General features: G+C 40.3%; 1 pseudogene; it reads right to left on the reverse strand.

The window, feature by feature from the left end:
• Positions 1-3,083: 3,083 nt before the first annotated feature.
• LOC149227417 (putative pentatricopeptide repeat-containing protein At3g13770, mitochondrial pseudogene) lies at positions 3,084-5,960 on the reverse strand (annotated as a pseudogene).
• Positions 5,961-7,581: the final 1,621 nt, after the last annotated feature.

A 7,581-nucleotide genomic window follows, 5' to 3' on the forward strand; every position in this document is an offset into this window, starting at 1 on the left:
GCTCGATGGAAAGTCTCATACCATAATCGATTTCCTTGTCTCTTGCCCATGAGAAATTGTGTTTATAAGATCAATGGATGCATCTAATCATTTGAAGAATGCACAATTATTATTTCAAGCTTATGATGAAGTAATTGTGAAGGTTTCAAAGTTGATTATATGCATTGTTATTGATAATGCCTCTAACTATGTTGTTGCTCGTAAGATGAGGATAATGTTTCTAACTTATTCCTGCTAATAAGAGGGAGGAAGATAAGCACCCAACCATTTTTCGAACTCCATGTGATATGCATTGACTAAACCCCATGTTTGACGATCTAAACACATTGAACTAGGCAAAGAAGGTTGTAGAGTAAGTCAAATGCATAGTCAATTACATATAAAACCACAAGAGTCTTGAACCTTAGAAAGAAAGCACATAGGATAGGGAGCTTGTTAGGCTAGATTCACTTGATTTGCACACAAAAAAATATATATCCTCATAATATAGTGTCACATTTCCTAGAAAAAAGCTTGAGGATGCTTTCTTGGGATGAATGGAATCTGCATCAATTGCATCCCAAGCCCAATGGGCAAGATATTAGTGGAGAAGTTGATGAGACATCTTTCTAGTCTAAAAAGATTGTCAAAATCGTCGAGTCCCTTGTTAAGTTGCTACATAAGGTGGATGAGGATAAAATGGCCATGGGTTATATTCATGACGCCATGGTTCATACCAAAGAGAAAATTAAGGAGGCATAAAATGATTGAAAACAAAATTTTCTCTCTGTTGGCAGATCATTGATCAAAGATGAAACAAACAACTCCATTAGCCTATACATGCAGCAAGGTATCACCTGCACCCAAGGTACTGTTACACATCAAACTTTGAAGCAAGTGGGAACATCAATGAATTGCACTCATGATTAGAAAGCAGAGTCCCCATCCAAGTGACCAAGAAACTATACATGTACAGCTCAATGATTTCAGTAGTAGAGGTACCTTTGGCAAGGAACAGCTTTTTGACAAGAGACAAGGACAAACCAAATAAATGATTTCAAAGTTTTCAAGCTCTATTATTAATTGTTTTAAAATAACAAAAATTCAACCAAAGTTTCCAACTCATTTCTTGAGTTACCTAAATTTGTATTTGAATCTTATCACAGCAAAGTTGGTGGAAAGCATTTGGCACCTAATGCCCTCAATTGCAAAAGTTAGCAATTTGGATATTGAGTCACTGTAGTACTTCCAAGTGTGATGCCATTGGGTTGTCTTTGAGTACATACTTATGAAGAAAATAAACCGTTTGGAACAATAATAGTTGAATGATTTAATGTTCATACAGTGCAACCTTTGATTAAAGTTCAACTCATTGTTGAACAAAACAGCTGATATAGATCACATTGCCTTGCATGATATTGATCCCTACTTGGAATGGATTGTGGAAAGTCAGCCAACAGCATTTGAAGATGAAGATTTGTGCTGGATGGACTTGGGGCCACTTGCAGCAAAAGAGGATGCAAGCACTAGTGATGCACTTGGAGGATTGAAGCAAGCAGATGAGGTAGATGGTGATGATGAGGATCCCAGTCCAAGGGATGATTTTCGTACTATTGTAGTGATTTTCTGTTGTATAGTTTTTTTGGACTCTTAAAAGGCCATTTAGAGCCTCAATGTTTTGCCTTTTATTTCATATGTGCATCACATTTTGTGCCATTTTGCTATATTCATCCACACATGTTATATACATAAGCAAACTTGACAGGGACTACTGGCCCCAACTGCTTATGCATGCCTCCAGAGGCAGTGAACCTTGGTTGGTTGCCTAACATACCACCATCTTCATCATTGAACCACATCCCCATCTGTAGAGAAAATATGCCTTTCACAAGAATTATCATTAGGACATTTTCGCAATCAAGCAATCAAACTTTTGTCGCCGAAGAAGTCACTGAGGGGACACATCAGAAAGGCTGCACTACTTAACAGCCACCTTTTCAACACTTGGACTGACCAACCTCATTGCATATCTTACCAGGCTGTCTCTAGCTTATTTCTGTCTCCCCCTAGAGCTCAAACAAATATTGTGAATTGAAATTCGAAGAACCCTTCTATTCCAAATAGTTATTAAAATATCTGGCAGCTAATAACCTCAATTGAGATATTATGCATAATAGGACAATAAATGACTGACAACCTTGGACTGCAGCTTGCCTTTAACAGCATATGATTTAATGAATTTTTCTGATCCACCTTTAGGAAAGTAGAGTCTTGCACCGACGTTCATGAACACCTGAGCTAACGTTTTATTTGTCATAGACAAAAGGTTGGTTAGAGCTGAATAACCAAAAATATCAAGTGTCTGAGGGTAATCAGAAAATCATTTGCACTGTCGCTTAGGAGTAATGGCTTGCAAGAAAAAGGAAGAGACTTCTGGGAGCATGTAGAGCTTGCCAAAACAAACTCCAGCAATATTACTGATCTTTCCAAAGCTTGCCTGTATTTTAAGGCTTTGCAGAATATTAGGTATGTTGCAGTATCATATAGCGCTGATCTAATAAAGATGTACACATCAACCCAACATTATACTACTACAAGTTCTTTCCCGGAAGTCAAAAGACTGATTTGAAAACTCACCTGATTGACACCAAAACCATGCTTAAATGTACGAAACAAATTATGATGCCAATATAAGGTCAAGTTTTGGATCTAAACTTGTGCAGTTCAATTCGTTTAATTCTTATTTTACTTTGGCATCATCAATAATCCCCGCAAGAATACAATCCATCCTTAAAATGATGGAAGCAATTGGCATCCTGGATAATAATCATTTGCCCAGTAAACTTGGAGATGAACTTGGTGGGTGTGTGGAAGTCACAACATACATGAAGGATCTTGTTGAAATGGATACAATCCTCATCAGCTGTGCTGAGAAGCCCATAAACAATAGCCAGCTCTGCACTAAGGTAGCAGAGACTCTGTTCCTTCTGCTCCTCCTCCACATCATACAACACAGAATTTGTATCTGGCACATACCCTGCATCCTCAATCTGGTGGGCTGATCTCTCAAGCATGACATAAATGTTTCTGGTTTGAGGTTGTGATTTGTCCTCAACCATGGTTAAATGTACCTAACACTTTTGATGCCAATATAAGCTTGAGTTTCAGATTTCAGCTTATGCAGTTCAGTTTGTTTCCTTCTTATATACTTGGCATCACCAATAATCCCCACAAGAACACAGTCCACCCTTAAAATGATGGAAGCGATTGGCATCCCGGACAATAATCTCACGCCTGGTAATTTTTGAGATGAACTTGGTGGCTGTGTGGCAATCACCACATACACGAAGGTTCTTGTTGATGCGGATACATCTCCCATCTGGTGTGCTGACAAGCCCAAATGCAATAGCCAGCTTTTCACTATGGTAATAGAGACTCTGTTCCTTTTGCTCCTCCTCCACATCATGCAGCACAAAGTTTGTATCCGGCATATACCCCGCCTCCTCCATCTGGTGGGCTAATATCTGAAGCATGGCATAAATTTTCCTCGTTTGTGGATGTGATTTGTCTTCAACCACAAATGTATGCACCCTGTTGTTGACCTCGATCCAACTACGCCCTGTCTGCTTTTTTAACCCTTTATCTTTCATCAGCTTTCTCAAATTTGCTGCATCTTTCCACCTGCCTGCTGCAGCATAGGTGTTGGCTAAAAGTATGTGCGCTGCTGCACCCTGTGGTTCTAATGCGAGGAAAGATTCTGCAGCTCGTCTACCTAGTTCAATATTTCCATGAATCCTACAAGCGCCAAGTAAGGCACCCCACAAAACTGCATTAGGTGGAAAAGGCATTTTGTTAATAAAGTCCTCTGCATCATCCAGGCGGCCAGCCCGACCAAAGAGATCAACCATACAGGCATAGTGCTCCACTCTTGGTACGAGACAATAAGAACAGATCATGGAATCAAATAACCTCCAACCTTCATCCACTAAACCAGCATGGCTGCAAGCAGTTAAAACGCCAAGAAATGTGATGTCATCAGGTTTTATGCTTGCCTCCTGCATTTGTTCAAATAGTTGGAGGGATTTATCACCATACCCATGTTGCGCAAAGCCTGTAATCATTGCATTCCATGAAAAAGTATCTCGGCCAGGCATTTTCTCAAACACATATTTTGCATCTTCTATGCTTCCCCCTTTTGCATACATTGTAATAAGGGCATTACTGGCAGAAACATACACATCAAATCCAGTCTTTATGACGTAGGTATGGAGTTGCCTTCCCTGCTCCAGTGCTCCTAAACTGGAACATGAACTCAAAACAGAGGCAAAAGTGAAATCATTGGGTTTATTGCCAGAACTTTGCATGTCACTAAAAATTTTAAAGGCTTCCTCGCCATGTCCTTGCTGTGCGTATGCTACGATTATCGCAGTCCATGATACCAGGTCATGCTTGGTCATATTGTCAAACACTTGCTGCGCATCCTCTACTTTACCGCACTTCGCATACATTGTCACTAATGCATTTCCCACTCCTATATTCAAATCAAACCCACTTACGACAACAAGGGCATGAAATTGCATACCTTCAGAAAGCGCTGCTAAGCCTGCAGAAGCACTTAGTACACTAGACAAGGTCAGCTCATTTGGCTTTACACCTGCTTGCTGCATTTGTTTGAAAATCTGCAGAGCCTCTGCATGTCCATGCTGTGCATGCCCAGAAATAATTGCGCTCCATGAAACTACATCTCTCACATACATTTTGCTAAACACTTGGCTTGCGTCGTTAAGGCAACCACATTTAGCATAACATGTTACAAGAGCGTTTCCCACAGAGATATTTGACTCAAATTCTGCTCTAACTATCTGGGCATGGAGCTGTTTAGCCTGTTCCAGGCCCGAAAAGCTCCCAATCGCCTTTAATATACTGGAGAAGCTGAATTGGTCAGGCTTTATTCCTTCCCTATACATCTGGCAAAACAATTTCAGCGCTGCCTCGCCGTTTCCGCTCTGTGCATATCCTGCGATCATGATAGTCCAGGAGACCACATTTCGTTCAGACATTTTGTCAAACATGTGGCGTGCATCCTCCAAATTCCCACACTTGGCATACATGTGGACAAATCTGTTTTGAAGGAAAACATCGAGCTCACTTCCAGTACTCACCAAGTGGGCATGGACCAGCTTGCCTTCTGTTAGCGCTCTCGAATCAGTGCAGAACTGCAAGAAATGAATATGGGTATTACGCTCCACCCAAATGCCTTGTGCTAGAATATCCTTCAGTCGCTTTTGTGTATCAAATGAACTTAAATCTGCGCCCATCGTAACGGAGCCATTGCTGCATCCAGCATTCGGATGGTCTAAAAATGAGCGGAAATGGGTTGAATGTAGATTGCAATATTTAGAAATGCGAGGATGAGTTATACATTTCCGGGTGATTAGCAGCGCCCTTAAAATATGGTGAAGGCGGCTGAAATGCTCCATGGATTCCCATCTCTCTTAGTACTCTCGGTACTGAAAATGAATTCTCAGCACGGGAACAAACTCTTTGCTGATCATTAAATTATGTCGAAACCACTTGACAAAGCCAAGGTAGCGTCCACTCCACTATTTAGAGTGTTGATTAAGTGGACATCACGGTAAAATATGGGCTAACTTCATGGCTCACTGGATACATTGTCTGATTGGAATACCTATAGCTTCGTCTCCAACTGGTGATGCTGAGTGTCAGATTTTGAGTGAGCATTCCTCTTCAAATTGGAGCGTTGGCTCAAAATAAACCTTTGGGATGTTACAGTTAAAGCAGTTTCCATTCAAATATTTATGCTTAAACATTCAAATAGTGTGGAGGTTTTTTTTAAAGTGAATCAGAAAACTCTAGACCCTATCTTGAGTCCATTGGGATTGTGGATGCATTGTGTTCGATAGAAAGATTTGTTGCTTATTTTTCAATTGGTTTTGACGATATTAAGCCTGGAATTGATAATCCTTTATAAATGGGGCTCATTGATTGAAGTGGACATGATATCCTACGACATCCTAATAATAGTACATCTTATGACATCCCAATAATAGCACCGAGCACTAAAACACTCATGTTCGATTCCAAGGAGGTCTTTTGATTAAACTTTCACAAACCCCATCATAAGCAAAATAGAGTAGTGGGTGCGTTATGTGTGATTGGAAGTGTCAATTCCCGGTCTTCCATGGAGGGTGGTGGTATTTAACTTTGAATTCGTTTTCTACCAATGGAGAGCTGGGTTAAATGGATATGCCATCTTAATGAAGGAATAGAAGTGTTTGCTTTTTAGGGGTCTTTGCTTAAGTGGGCATGTCATCTTCGCGAAGGCAGAGTCCATTAAACTACTCATGTTCAAACACTGAAAAAAATTTGATCAAATTTGAGCGAAACTTTCACAAACCCCATCATGAGCAAAATAGAGTAGTGGGCGCGTTATGTGTGATTGGAAGTGTCAATTCCTTGTCTTCCATTGAGGTTGGTGGTATTGAACTTTGAATTTGTTTTCTATCAATGGAGAGTTAGGTTAAATGAAGAAAGAAAGAAAGATTGTTTTAACGTCCACGAGGCTAAAAATAGCCTATGGGACAAATTGCTTCTTCATCTACTTGATGTATTTGACCCTTTTTCTGTGAAGCTTCACAATGAATGCTCCCAACTTCTCGACAAACCCCTCGCTAAATAGATTATCCCAAGAGCTAGATGCCAGCATATCTGCATAACTTTCCCTGTTGTCTTTGAAGGCCTCACATTCTAAACTGAAATGTTTTTCTGTTTCCACTTTTCCGGAAGAACAAAAAATGCATACCCTTTCCTCCCACACTTCCTTTGGCCTTTTCCAGCGCCCTGTTTCACAACGGAGTTGATGAGAATTAGCCCTTAACTGAGCAATAAGAATTTTGGCTCTCCAAGAACTATTGGCTTCTATGTATGCTTTTGGTTGATGATTATGAGTGGGATTAAACACTTCAATATAGTAATTTTTCTTTCTTCCTAGCTCCTTATCCCAAGTACGTTTGTGGAACTTTTCCATAACAAAAGCTTTTATCTCTTTTGTTGTTTATGGGACACGCGTTCAAGCAAATACCCCATTTACTAAACCATTTGTTACTTTGTTGCATCCAAGTTTTTTTGCTCTTGCACAATCTATCATTAAAGACAACCTTAGGCCATCTACCCTCTTCCATTTGCTCTTTTTTTTTTAACACCTTATGACTCGCACCATAGCAATTGCTTCAATAGGAGCAGTCCCTGTTTCACTTAACAAGATATCATAAGGAACTGCACTTTTAATCTTAAATTTGTTTGTAATCAAACGCTTCTGAATTTTCTCCACTGCATGTCAGAGGTACAGCTAGCCCACTGTTGGAGAGGTAAATCCCCTCTACGGATAGAGGCGATCCCTACTAGCCCAGAATGGGTCTAGCAACAATCAGTCAATGCTACTACGCAAGTTCCTAATTGCAATTAAAAGGTAGGTAAAGAACACCTACTTGGATTCCAGCGCTGTCGTTTGATGAAGAGATGCCACCTTCGCTCCTTCGCCCTGGCCGGTCACAATCCTCCGCGATCTCCGCGAATAGATAC

This window comes from Pinus tabuliformis, chromosome J (genome assembly GCF_031772625.1).
Source record: "Pinus tabuliformis cultivar Carrire ecotype Pingquan chromosome J, CPIR1, whole genome shotgun sequence".
Classification (NCBI taxonomy): domain Eukaryota; kingdom Viridiplantae; phylum Streptophyta; class Pinopsida; order Pinales; family Pinaceae; genus Pinus; species Pinus tabuliformis.